Raw genomic sequence first — 15,445 nt, 5'->3', positions numbered from 1 at the left:
CCGCTAGCAACCACAGAAACGAGCAGGGCTTTGAGCCAATAAGGATCGAGGAGAGGAGGTGGCAAAGTGGCTCCGTGAGGCGGCGCAGAGAAGGCTTAAACCGTGTGTCGGGAGCGGTGGGTGACGTAAAGAAGGACAAGCCGGTCGGGTTGTATCTCTGTGGCGTCCTGTGAAGAAGGAAATCCTAAGAAAGGAGACTTGCTTTGGTCGCTTCTTCGACACTGGCCTGGGGCGGGTGACATAGGCCCACCTGCCTGCCCTCCTACTCTGGATCAGTCCTGGAGAACTAGAGTGGACAGGGCGAGCCCTTATCCGGCCGAGGAGCTTCTAGGTAGCTAGTTAGAAATCAGCGAGGTGGAAGGTATTTTAGGTTGTACCTCTGTCTCACGAAGACCCTGTGACCCCCTTACAGACTAGTGTAAAGTATCATAATCATTCCTCCTTAAGATTGAAAAGTGAACGCATGAAAGGGAGGAAGGTGGAGATAGCAGGGTGGATGAAGGCTTATTAAGGAAAGAATGTCTTTTCTAAGCTACGCCTGACTATTTTTGTACTTGCAATTTGTTTTTCTCTTCTCTCTCAGACCAGAGAGACAATTAAGGAAGAAAACACCCTCACAGAGAGTGGGCATTTATAATCAATGATGTTCATTTGAATCTGAATTGCATCTCTGGTCCTCGGTGCAGGCACAGAACTGGGGAGCCCAGGGAAGGCTGTGTAGAGTTGCTCCTACCAGTGCCTTCTTGAAGTGCCATTCCACCTCATTTGAATGATCTCTAGAGAAATCTCCCCCCTTTCCTCTTTCATCTACTTTGACTCATGACAGTGTTTTCCAGTCTGATCTTGAACTGTCCTGGGTTAGACATATTAGGAAATACTTGATTCCTTAGCAATCACAAGATGGGGGTGAGTTGTGTTTGTTATAATTATGATCTACAAGGTTATAATTGATACTGGGTTTTTCAAGAGTTAATGTGAAGATGCATTTTTAGAAGTTATGAGTTCTTATTGGTATTTCTAATCAATTTATGTATATTATGAGAATTCAAATAAAAACTAAGGTTTTTCACTTAGCAATATTTTAATTTTATATTTGTACTCCTTATGCTGAAATCCTTAATTTTTAGTGTGATATTATGAAATATCTGGGTTTGGGGACATATATGTCATAAATAATTATATATGATTGATGATTATATATTAGGATATTAATGCATTTAGAAACATTACATGTTAAACAGTTATGCCATGACCAACACACCTGGGGTCATAGGAACCTGGAAAGAAGGGTAATGGAGATTGAGAAACAAAACTCAGGGTTCACTTTGAGAATGATTCTTATTTTTCCCATTGCTCTTGAAATGTTGTATAGCTAGCACTTGGAGATTGCAAGCAGGGTTTGAGAAACAGTCTCTTTGGCTGTATTATCTGAATTCTTTCTTTTGCATTTCCTTGCCCTTGGCTTCTTTTGCCCCAGTGGACATTCCTCCTAGGCTTTATCTTGTGCCTGAAGTTTCTTAGTCAGGAGATCACATCTTGGTTAGGGTTCATACTTGAGAAAGGAACTACAGAACATCTGGACCCTACAGAATTATATACAATATATAATAGAAATGTGTGTTATATACTTGTAGGTTCTGTGTATTTGACACAATTATATATAATGTGTAATAGAAATGTGTGTTATATACTTGTGGGTTCTGTATATTAGGATTAGGTAAAAAGTGTATGATTAGTAGTTTCAAGTTGTTAATAGAATTATTAGTCAACTTACAAGTTGTAGCTTAATTTGTTTATGTTTTGTTTTTGAGACAGTGTTTCAGAGTATAGCTCTTGTTGACCTAGAACTCACTATGTAGATAACATTGGATTTGAACTCACAGAAATATGCCTCTCAGGTGCTAGAACCAAAGCCACGTACCTTCACACCCAGCTATGTGATTATGGTTGTTCTTCTGTCCTTAGAAAAAGTCCCACTTAAAGGATGGGCCTGTAGCTCAGTGGCAGAATGCTTACCTAGAATGCACAATGCCCTAGTTTCAACCTCAGTACAAGAAGAAAAGAGTAAAGGAGAAAGAAAAAAAGAATGTTTCACTTTGTATGGGTAGGCAAATGTTTATCTCTATTTATGTGTATGCATATGTTGCATGTGTGCAGGTGTTCATGGAGACCCCTGAAGCTGTAGTTATAGGTAGCTGTGAGTGGCTTGATTTGCTGTTAATTTCAGTTAAAAGCATCACATGCACTTAACTGCTGAGCAATTGCTCCAGCTTCACTATTTCTTCTTTTACTTTGCTTACTACACACAGAGCAAACTCATACATTTAAAAACAGCAATCACAGATCATTCTTCAGACAGGGCAGAATACTTCCGTATGAAATAGTTTCAGGTATGTGTATTTGATGTGATGAGAGAATGGCTGGGAAAATTGGAGGAGGGAGGTGTAGAGAAGAAGAATTGAGTTGCCTTGGGGTATATAATGGGACTTGCAGACAGTAGAATGTGGAGTATGGCTCTCCTCTTTTATCCTGTCCCACCAAGAGGAATCTGTACTGTTTTGTCATTGTGATTCAAACCTGGGACTCTCTGGAATGCTGCCTCATCTGGCTGTTCCCTATAGCAGTTTAGCCAGGAGGGTTCCTCAAATATGAGAGAACTGATGTTTTGTTCCAAGGATACTAAATGCTAAGGACTGAGCTCATACTATGGATGTGTGGATACTATGATCTGTTTCTTCTGCTTGTTTTTGTGCCAGTTTCTCTCTGAGACAGGTTTCATGTATCCCAGCCTGGCTCAAACTTACTACGGAGTCAAGGCTGGACTTGAACTCCTGATCTCCCTACCTCTACATCTAGGGCACTGAGATTACATGTGTGCATCACCATACCCAATTTATATGGCACTGGGAATGGAACTCAGAGACTCATATGTACAAGGCAAGCACTCTAATGCCCTCAGCCCTTCAGTGCATTGTTCTCTGTTTTTACCTGGGTGGGATGGAGAATCTCTGTTTTTGCTGTCTGGAGGAGAATTTTGCTTTTTTAACCAAAAGTTCAGAAAATCAGAGATAAAAGTAAGAGAACAGGACTCCATGACAGTATAGATGATATTCCAATTCTGCAACTTGCTTCATCACATCAGTATAAAACATTCTAGATACAGACTTTCACAGAAATGTCAAGCATCACCCTATCATCCTTCTACAGAATAAGTAAGCGTGGGAAGGAAAGGGGAGGGGAGGGAGTGAGGAACATTCTTTTCTTCAAAACTTCCAGTTTCTATGTACATTGTAGGTGACTCCTAGAATGCTCAAGTTCCAGGGTTCAAAGCGCCACATGAAAAATATAAAAAAGAAAAGGTCAGAGCCTGGCTTTCAGCTTCCTTCCTACTTTCCTCCCTCCCTTCCTTTTTTCTCTTCCTTTTTTTTTTTTCATCTTTGTCACAGGAAAGGAGCAATGGATAAAAGCCAGTCAAGCTTGAATATCAAAATAAGTCAGTCTTCGAGTTTTCTCCAGGAAAAGAGCATTAACCACTATAACCTCCCCACACACATACACACACTGCAAATGAAAAATAGAGAAAAAACACAAACCTTCATTAGTGTGATGGGAGAAACCCAGTGTATCTATGAGTAATAATATCCCTGAATAAAAATATCCATGTAACAGTAATACCCATGAATAATAATAATCTGTGATTGCTTAGGGAGAGGACACCTTTAATTGTTTTCACCCATCAGTGAAACTGATTACAAAAGAACATCATTGGAAGGTAAAGACCATAGCTTAGGAATGTAGCTCAGTTGCTAGTGTGCTTGCCTAACATATATGAGACCCTAGTTAGCTTTCTGTTGCTGATAAACCACTCCAGCCAAAACTAATATGGGAAGGAAAGGGCTTATTATTTGCCTTACCGGTTATAGTCCACTACTGAGGGAAGCCAAGGCAGGAGCTTGAATCAGGAACCATGGAGGAGTGCTGCTTATTGGCTTATTTCTGCTTGCTTGATACCTTTCTTATTCAGCTCATGACCAACTGCACGTGATGGCTCTGTTCACAGTGGACTGGGTCCTCACAAATCAATCAAGTCTCACTTGCCAGATAAATCTAAGTTTTTGTCAAGTTCACAAAAACTAACTATGAGACCTCAGCACCGTATAAAATTGAATGTGGTGTTGTACACTTTTAATCCCAGAGAGACATGGGATCTGAAGTTAAAGCTTATCCTCGGCTGCATGCTCAAAAGGAAGTCTGGCTTATATGAGAACCTGTAAGTGGGGGTGAGGTAGAAAGAGAATACCCTGAATGTTCAGCTTGGACTTTCCAGGGGTAACTTACTACTTTTTTCTTCCATGGCACCCCACATCCACAGTGTCTGAGGATATTATTTCCTTTTTTCTTTTTTTAGTTTTATTCCTAGATACTTTATTTTATTTATTTTATTAACATTTTTTCCATTTCTTTTACTTACCAACCACTGTTTCACCCCCCCCCCCCCCCCTTCTCTCCCTCTATTCCTTCTACCCCACCCCTCCCCATCCACTCCTCCTCCATCTCCTTCCAGAAAGGCACAGGCCTCCTATGGGCTTGAACAAAGCTTGGCACTTTGGGTTGGGGTAGAACCAAACTTTTCCCCCGGCATCAAGGCTGGGCAAGGAAATCCTGCACGGGGAACAGGTTCCCCAAAGCCAGCTAAGCACCAGAGATAGGTTCTGATCTCACTGCTAGGAGCCTTACAAACAGATCAATCAACACAACTATTACACACATGCAGAGGGCTTAGGTCCATCCCATGCAGGCTCCCTAACTGTTGTTCCAGAATCCATGTGCTCCCAAGAGCTCAGGTCAGATGTCTGTGGGTCCCTTGTCATGATCTTGACACCCCACCCCCAGCTCATACAATCGGTTTTCCCTTTCTTCAAGAGAACTCCTGAAGCTAGGCCCAGTGCTTGGCTATGGAGCTCTGCAGCTTCTTCCATCAGTTACTGGGTAAAAGCTCTCACCTTCTGGTTACAATAGATGGCCAATTCAGGCACCCACTCTCTCACCAATCTGATTACATTAGATGGCCAGTTCAGGCACCCACTCCACTATTGCAAGGAGTCTTAGCTGGGGTCATCCTTGTGGATTCTTGGGAGCTTCCCTGGTACCAGTTTTCTTCCTAACTCCCAAATGCACTCCCCCAGATGTCTCCTTACTCTCCTCCTCAGTCCCACCCCCAATCTGCCTCCTTCACCCAGGCCTCCCAACTCCCTCAAATTTTCACTCCCCACCCTCCACCTCTAACCCCAGTTTACCCAGGAGATCTCTTCTGTTTCCCCTTCCCAGGGAAATCCATGCATCTCTCTCTGGGCCCTCCTTGTTATCTAGCCTCTCTGGGGCTGTGGATTGTAGATTGGTTATCCTGTACTTTATTTAATAGAGGATGTCATTTTCTACATTTGTCCTGAAAATGCCTCTGGGTGGTCCCTGGCTGGGACTCAGATTAGTATACTATTCAACCTTCATCAGCAATGTTTCTTACTGCAGTAGATGGCAATTAACACAGAAACCCATGACTGGACAGTATACAGAAAGTGAGAGGCTTTGGAGCACTCAGTTCTAAGTGGGATGCCTTTACTAAATGCTTCTCATCAAGGCTCAGGGACCTATGTGGAAAAGGAACCAGAAAAGGCAGAAAGGTTCTAAGAGCCATAGGAAACTGTTTCTAAGGAAACAGTATCTTCCAGACACAACAGGGTTGAAGCACATATGAACCCACAGAGACTGTGACAGTATACACAAGACCTACATAGGTTCAAACCATACAAAAGCTTGATTTGGCATTTTTTGTCTTAACTATGTTTTTTATTTTTATTTTTGTTTTGTTTTGAGAGGGCTGGTGACATTCATTGCCAGAGAATTTATAGTAAGTCTACTGTATATATTTTTATATTCATGTAAAATTGATAATAATTGTTTAAAATTTTATTAAAAATTATTTTTAAAAAAAACCTTGGAAGAATGTATTCAGACTAAGTCGGAACCTGGGACAGTTCTCCAGTTATGTAGTTATTAGCTCACAAGAGTTTGGAATGATAGCAGTGTGCTGTGTGTCTCAGCAATCAGCAGATGGCAGGAGATGCAGGAAGAGTTGTGTTGATTGTGAGGATTTGTTGATGGGTACATGGTGTTAATTCCCTAGGCCATAGGCCATTCTTGTGCCATGTTTCCTGTCCTACACAGTTACAGATACTATGTAAGTGTCAGAGAATACTGTGTAATGGAATTTAGGAACAATAAGTCACTATGCATTTGAGAGACCTTGTGTAGCAATTTCCTCTGAGTTGAAACATTTGCTCAGTGAAGGACTTGGGAAACTCTTGAGATTCAGGAAGTAAACAAACTTGACAAGAGTTACTGCTGCCCCTCCTCAGGGTTAGAGAAGCATTAAATAATTGCTGGAGAAACTTGACTCTGACTAGAACAACTCAGGTCAGACAATCTGACCTGTGGAGCTGCCTATAAACTATGCAGAAGCTCCAACATTGCAGCTTTCTTGAGATGCCGTCTATTTTGGGTTGGGCTTTTTAAAGTGATGCAGCTTCATCTGATTGATTCCTGCTGTTGAAAGTAACCCCTCACATATACTCCTGTAGGTAACTCCAATAAAAACTCACTGATTCACTAAGTTGGACATTAGTAGAATAATTACTTTAGTCTGTCATGGTTTCCCTGTCTTGGGTGGTTAGTGTTGTATGAGGCCACTTGTTTGTTCTCAGCTGCTTAACCCCAAAATAATCACACAGAAACCATATTATTTGCAATACTGTTGGCCAATATCTTAAGTGTATTTTTGGCTAATTCATATCCTAATTTAACCTACTTCTATTCATCTGTGTGGCTTACCAGGTAAAGTTCCAGTATCTGTCTCTGGTCGGAATACATAGCTTCACACTGACTCTGTTTTCTTTCTACCAGCATTCACTTTAGTTTTCCCCACCTAGCTCTGTTCTGCCCTGCTCTGCTATAGGCTCAAAGCAGTTTCTTTATTAGCCAACAGTATTCACAGCATACAGAGGGGAATTCCACATCAGAAAAGGTATGTATATAGCATCTCCCCAGGAAAATTCTTACATAATAAACCTCCTGGAATAGGTATGGACCATTGAACTGTCCTGTTCCCTGTGGAAAATGTATGTAGAACACTTGAAAGAAATAAGGTGGGATAGCATGGGTTGGTTAGGAGTACCACAGCTCACAGCTCATCTTCCCAGGGAAACACAGACCAAGGCTGAAGTTTGCATGCAGGGGTTCACCTGGGAAACATCCCTGAGATGGAATTAAGGAAATGGATTTAGACAGAGGAAACTCATACCACTGTGTCATTAGAACCAAGACTTATACTTCCACAGCATTTGGGCTCAAAGGAAGATGGGCACGTTGGTTCTGTAGAAGAGTGGATCTCATAGTTGCATCGTGGTACCCACAGTATTTGATGTCTTCTGTGGGCCTTTTGGGAATATGAGAACCACTAGACTATCCATAGGAGAATTTTGAAGATAGTCTCATGGACCATCTTAGGAGCTACCTATGCTATTTTAGGAGGGCTTAGGCTTGGAACACATGGGAAGATACAAAAGTCAATGCAGTGTTTCTTTAGAAGATGCAGAACCGAACTGGGACATGGACATCATCTAAGCATCTCTTCTGTGACTAGATGCAGGTAACGTAACTGTTTAAAGAAACATTTAGCTTATTTGGTTCCCAAATCTTTTTTTCTTTTTTGTTGTTTAGTTTTTTGTGTTTTTTGTTTTGTTTTTGTTTGTTTTGTTTTTTAGTTTTTTTTTTTCAAGATAAGGTTTCTGTGTGTAGCCCTGGCTGACCTGGAACTCACTCTGTAGGTCAGACTAGCCTTGAACACACAAAGATCCTGCCTCTGCCTCCTGAGTCCTGGGATTGAAGCCATGAACCACCACTTTCCAGCATTTTTTTGTATTTTTATATTCACCATTCCATTATGAAATTATAGGTTATTGAGTTACAAAAGACTTCGCAGAATTTTAAGGGAATTATCGTGATATTAACTGCATTTCTTACAGTATGTACTATTGTACTAATTTTTAATATCTTTTGAAAGCTAAAATATTGGGTTGGTGAGATGCTCCCCCTAGAAGCATGGGAAACTCACTTTAAATGCCCAGAACCCATGAATATACTGAGCCAGGTATGGGAGCATATGGTGTTACCTCAAATCAGGAAGGTGGAAACTGGAGAATCCTTGGGGCTTAATGACCAGCATGGCAGGTGAATTGGCAGGCTCCAAGTTTAGTTAATGACTTGTCTCAAAAAATAAGTTGGAGAATGAGGAAGACCTCTGGCCTCCACACACATTCACCACCAAACACATTAGGTACATGTTAACATGTGCATACAAAATAATGTAAAACGAAACCCTGCAACCTACTAATATAGAATGGTAAGCCCTTACAACACTCTTTCATACTTCTCCAGTGGTTCTTGTTTGGTTGGAAGCATCACCTCAGCCCCCTGGCACCCTTTTATACAAAGGGTCTGGAATGTTTAGTTGGGAGCTTTACCCCAACCCCATGGCATTCATTTTGGAATGTTGGACAGAAAATTCCATTTCAAGTCACCTCTCTGGAAGTGACTTGAAATCACTTCCAGAGTGATTGAAATCACAATCCAAACTCCACCTCCAAGAAAGCCCACCAAATGGTAACCCCTCTCCAGGGAAGGTCAAAACCACCCCCACAGGCTATTTAAACTGCCCCCCAGAGAATGAACATGTGGTCTCCTCTTTTTCCTCTCCAGTTCTCCTTTCCCCCCTCCATGTTTTCCCAGGGGCCACTTGGAAATGCTGGCATCCATTAAAACTGGGCCTTTTAAAATTCAGTCTGATTTGGTCTAATTTAGATTATTGTGTCAGTGGAGAGGTTTGTCAGTCCAGAAAAACTTAACAGTTCTAACTTGTCATTCTTCCTGACTCATGCTCCTTTTACCCAATGAAGGAAAGATAGGAAGGAGGGAGGATTGACTTTCTTTATACATTTGAAACTATATGTTTGGATATGTCAACATCATGACCCCACACATAGAGGAGATATTATATAATTATTTTACTGTGTATATTTATGATGTAGAATTTTTTGATGTATATTTTTGTGTATATTTATGATGAGAACAGTTGCTGGTGACTAGCTTCCTCATGGGGTGGGGGTGGTTTGGCGGTTAATGTGCCAAAGAGAATGTCTGGAGTTGGTCGGCAGCAGGGTTGGGGGAGTAATGTAGAGTTTGGGGGGCAGGGAGGGAGTGGGAGTCTGCAGGGGAAGAAGAGGAAATGGACTTGATTTAAGGGTGAATCAGTATGGCTGACAACATCGTTTAACTGAAAAAAAGAATGCCACTTTTATACCTATAGTTGCACACAGGAGAAAAGGGGAGAAAAGAGAGTGTGTGAGCAGGGATGTGACTGGAGATCAGGGGTTGGGGAGTCCAGCATTTACCTTGACAATAGGTACTAGTCATATGTTAATGAAAGGGCCACAAATTCCTCTTGTCAGAGATTAAAAGAATGACTGCTTTAGCAAGAGAGAACTTTTCTCAAACCCCCAAGGAATGGAGCCGGTTATCCAAATGCCAGACTTTGGGAAAAAAGGATTTCTTCTGGGGAACAGACAGTAAGTATACTACAATTTCTTAGTCTTACTCTATAGGCCTGTTACCCTCATAAGGCTCCAGAAAGGAAAGGTCCTAATGTCTTATCCTTTTCCCATTATACTGTACCATTCTGATTACCCTTTATTTATTAACTGAGCTCCTGCCTTTCATGGCCTCAGTCTTTGGATCTGAATTATAGGCATTCCATGCTTGGGATCAGGGTTGTCTAGTAATTCTATAACTTTCCTGTTCTTGGAGCAGTAGGAGGGCAAAATGGGATTCCTGGTTCCATGGTGGCAAGAATTTTTTTTAAAAAAAATTATTTTATTTTTTGAGAGAGGCTACCATTGTATACATTTTTTATCCTTGCACAAAAATTCCCAAAAGGAAAGGCATTAATAGTAAGAAAAATTAAAAAATCAAATTTAAAAGGTACTGGTGAAGTGTGGTCTGCACTGTTGAACTGCTGGAACTTTGTCAAGCGCAATGGTCTCTATGTGATCCACGCCAATAAATCAGTAAGAACTAATGTACAGTTAATAAAATGTAACAAAATATGACTTTACAAAACCCATCGGAGTCTATTGTAGCACCAAAACCACAAAATTACCTCTGGAGACCAGCATTTATGTGTTAGAACAGGTCACCTCCACCATGGCCATGGAGTATAGAAAAAAATCCATAGAGCTAAAAGAAGAACAGGATAATGGCAAGATGTGGATTCACAAAACCTGGAAAGACAACTCTGAGATTAAGGTAATATTGATGTGGGTGACACATGACAGGTGCCAACAAGTTTAGAAGCAAACCCATGTGTGCCAGCTTCTAAAAGTAAAATAAAGCACATCCCACTGTGGACAAATAAATAGACAGCTGCTGTACATTTGCAAGGTATAAGATAGTATTTAAAAGAAAATAAATTCCATCCTATTACATGGAAAATATTTTTACAGATAAATTAATATTAATTCTAAAATGGGATGACAGTGCAAATGACAATGGTTTAGGATTAAGGCATCCTTGTGACTGTGAACATTATGCAATCCTTTTCAGAAAACTTGGCACCATCTCCTGAACCTGATTAATAGAAATGTTATGATCCTCTGATTCCATCTCTGCACACATATACTTCCAACAGAAGACTACGCAAATATCACTATGGCATGGGTAGCCCTACTAAGGATAGTACCTAGCTGGAAACCACTCACATAGCATCTGAGGGTGGAAAGAATGAATTAGTTTGTTATATATACACAGCTTCTTTCTGATCACCAATGCTATGCCATGGCACAGAGGTAGTGACAGCAGGGCTGCTGTGTGGGTGGCAGTCTTCTGATTTTGACATGCAATTTGAATGCAGAGGTGTGCCAAGGTCATAAAATTTCCACAAGCAATTCATTCATGACTTTCACACACACAGAGAAAGAGAGAGAGAGAGAGACAGAGAGAGAGAGAGAGAGAGACAGAGAGAGAGAGACAGAGAGAGAGAAACTGAAAAGTTGCAGAAGATAAATAAATGATGAGATCCTTAGGTTGCCTGTGTAATGATCTGTTCTGTCTCTTTAAAAGACCATCCATGCCCACTCCTCCCTGTCTGGTAATTACAGGTAGATCTTCCTTCCTGCTTACAGCCTGAGTCCTTTCCTTTTCCGTCTCCCTCTTGAAGAGGCAGCCTCTGCCTCTCTTCACTTCTTCTCTTCCCCCTTCTGTCTCTTCCTCTCATTCTTTCTCTCTCTCTTTTTCTCTGCTCTTCTCCCCTGTTCCCTTCCCCTTTCATAACCTACTAAACAAATATCCAACCTCACTCTTCATGGCATGCCTATCCATGTCTCTGTCTCTTGCGATTTGACTCCCTGCCCAGGAGCAGCCACCTCTTCGGGGACCTGCAGCCACGCCTGCCTGGGACTGGCTGTTCTTGAGATTCCCTGCCCACTGCCTGCTGCCACATGGGCCACACTGCCTGCAGCCACCAGGAATCTGCAGCATTTTTAATTAATCCATTTCAGCCTGTATGAAGAACAAGGGCATTCTATAACTTTATACATGATTAAGTTTGGAAGACACTTTCTAAGTTGGGACCAATGCAGTTCTAAACACACAGGATGTGGAGAATATGTATAAACAAGAATGTTTTAAATAAATCAAAATAGATGAGAAAACAAAGTAGGTACCAGAACTACAAAGTAAGATAGTACATGCATCTCTGTTCAATCACAACATTTCATAATATTTGTTCTTATTTCATGTATATGAGGAATTGACCTACGAGTATATCTGTGTACTGCTTGTGTGTATAATGTCTAAAGAGGACAGAAAGAGGGTAACAGATTACCTGTAACTGGAGTTGAAGACAGTTGTGAGCTGCCAAGGGGGCACTATGAACTGAATGAGCCTGAATCTTCTGGAAGAGCAACCAGTGCTCTTAATCCTTGAGCCATCTCTAGCTTTCTAATAATTAAAATTTAAATAGTCAAATAATGATTTTTTGTGTTAATTTGGATTTTTAAATAGATATAGTTAAGACAAAAATTACGACTAGATTAATCAAAATAGTTCCACATTTCTTTAGTAAAAAATAATGCCAGATAAAGCATCAATGTAAGTAGAACTTTTGTCTTTTTTAAAAAATTAAATATTTTGAAACAATTTCACAGAATTACTGATTGACAGCAATCACAGTGACAGGAAGGTTATTGTAGATACTTTCACCATAAACCAACTGTGATTTTAAAAGGGAACATAAAAGCTTGAATGATACAGAAAAGTGTGTCAAAGTAGACAATGTGCGTGCTGACTAGGAGAAGGATCAATTTCATAGGTCTGACTTTGGGAGAATTTGAAGGACACCTTGGTCTTGTGCATGGTTGCCTGCTCTGTTTTGTCTGTATGGCAACTAAACAATGTATCCACTGACCACAGTGTGATCCCCACACTGCGGTAATTACAGCAATACTGTATGTGGTACGCCCATGGATTTGTCATGACCAACACCAGAGCAGTATCCAAAATCTCTGATATTTGTCATGTTTTCTTGCTCACTTTTCCAGATTCATACATAGGGAAATGATAATACATATCATGTGCTGAATCTAGTGCAAACAGTGATGTCCAAGTCTCTGGGAGCGATGGCTTTAAACTGTTTCCACCTAGAGTCTCTGGGGCTCATCATGATGGACTGGCAGACACTCAGCAGGTAGGTGCTACTGACAGACACACCTCTCCCCATCTTGGGAAAATATAAAGAGAATCTTCATACAAAGTCCTCGAAGTCAAGTTGCCATCCAAGCAGTTCCTTTAGAAATAAATGATGGTGGACTTGGCTACAAGCAGATATGCACAGGCAGATCTGCATTCTTCAGCTCACACCAGTGCAATGTGGGAGAAGTAACGATGGAGGAGACAGAGGTTCCCCACGATTCTGAGTGCAAATTGTGGTGACAAGATCACTCCTACTGCCTAGTTCCCAGTGGCTAACCTCAAGGTCTCAGTTACTGATGCCAATATTTATTAATTCCTTAATTAAATAAAATTATTGGCTTAAAGAAAGCACAGTTTTTGAAAAACATTAAAGTGAAGGGCTTACATGAAAACTGGAATGTTAGTACAAACATTGGAAGGATTTTATATTAAAATATATTGCTAGATTTAAATCAGGGGTCAGTGTAGAGTGTAAAACTTACTTCTGTTTTCCAGGTCATTTCTACTGATTGTATAGATGGAGTCCTGAAACAAGTTTAAACCCAGAAAAAAAAAATTCCAGTATAAGCAATTGCCCAAACCTATGATGGACTCTGATGATACTCACTGATTTCCTTCATGGTGTGTTCACAGTGAATGTCAGGACCATGGCAGCATTCAGTGTGTCAAAAAGTTTTACTGGACTTTGAGATATGGGTATATGATTCTGTAACCACCATTCCCATCAAAAATGCATTTGCTGTTTGGTCTGTAGCAGCAATGAGAGTGTCAGATGAGACAGCTGGAGATGCACCTGTAAATTTCATTTCTCTTTAGAGCTGTACAGTATTACATAGTGTATGTGTATCTCATTTTTATTATCCACTCATCAGTTGAAGGAAATTTAGGTTTCCAAAAGTGATCCAAGTACTCGTTGCCTGATTAAACACCATAGGGAGACTCGGCAACATAAGATCTGCATCTATTTCATCTGGAACTCTTTATACTACACCACAGAATTTATCCCTTGTTTTGAGTGATCCTTTATACACTTTCTCCTTTGAATGTATGTGTGTATGTGTGGTGGGGTCATTAATATTGTTTTTGTGGCTGTGCTTTCCTGCTATGACAACCTACATAGATATAGTACTCACCTTTGTTAATTTCTTTTCCCATTTGATCCTTTACTTTAATGCTGGATGTGTAAATTCACTTTAGCCTCTTGGTTACATGTCATATCCTTCTATCCTTTATCATTCTTTCTTTTTTTCTTTCAAGGTCTGTAATTCTCCAAAGTTCCCATGCGTTCTATCACACCCATTTCCCCCCATCACTGAGATGGGAAGACATCAGTATCCCACTCTCTCTAATATACAGCTCATTTGGACAAAACAATAACAGAGAAATCCTGGAACTAACTGACATTATACAACAATGGTCCTAACAGAATGAAATTTACAGAATATTTCATCCAAAAGAAAAGAATATAGATTCTTATGAGTACCTCATGGAACTTTTCCCAACGCTTATCACTTAAACAGATACAGAACAAGTCTCAACAGACATCGACTAAAGTATGAGTAAAAGGGAAAACGTGATGTAATATACACTAGACATGACTGTGCTCATGTATACAATTGAATACAATTAAGAAATAGTGCTATACAAATAATCCTGGAAAAGTTACAAATATCAGCTCAGTCATGGGCAGAATTCAGTACAGAGCCTTATTCCTAGAATAGGCAGGTTCATAACCATTTCTGATTAATTTACGTACCTGTTCTTTTGTTTGGCTTTTTACATTTATTTTGATTTCAATTTATATGTACATGCACATGTCTGCTTAAGTGTGTACCCCATCTGTGCTGGTGCTGAGGGGGCCAGAAAAGGTGTTGGATCTTCTGGAATGTTGTTTACAGGCAGTTTAGGGTCTTATGTGAGTGCATGAATTCAACTTTGGTCTTACAAAAGAGCATCTCTCATCTCACTAGACTCTTCTGTTTAAACACCACACAAGCCAGGGGGCTTTCTCAGTGTTAAAGTATACCAGAATAACCTATATGTGTTGTTTGAATAAAAAATGTCACCCATAGGCTTGGGCGTTTGAACATTTGATACTCATGTAGTCATTTTGTTTGGAGAATCTTGGGAATGCACCCTTGCTAAAGGAAGTTTGTTGTTCAGGGTAAATTTTGAGGGTTCATAGTCTCACCCTACTTCCAGTTTTGTTTATTTTATTTTATTTTATTTTTCGACTCTTGTTAGAACACGTGGTCCAAGAGGTTGTCTTTCAGCTTTCTGCTCCTGCTGTTTGCCTGCCACTTGTTGTTGCCTTGCTTCCCAGTCATGATGGACTATGCGTTCTATGGATTTGGCCACAAAAATATCACCTACATTATTTGCCTTTGGTCAAACGTAATTAAGGGAATTAGTACCAAAAATGGGTTGTCATTGTGAAGCAATTGGCTATGGTTGTGTTGAGATTGGAAAACTGGTAATTTGGTTGAACATTATAAGCAGAACTTCATGTAGCAATTTAGAAGTAGCCTGGGACAACACAGAGCTGGGGGCATGTGCTTCTTTAAGCAATCTGTGAGAGTGAAATGGT

The sequence above is a fragment of the Microtus oregoni genome, unplaced genomic scaffold (assembly GCF_018167655.1).
Source record: "Microtus oregoni isolate MIOR12 unplaced genomic scaffold, Mior012 000006F_ref0000085, whole genome shotgun sequence".
NCBI lineage: Eukaryota > Metazoa > Chordata > Mammalia > Rodentia > Cricetidae > Microtus > Microtus oregoni.
This window is presented reverse-complemented; position numbering follows the sequence as displayed.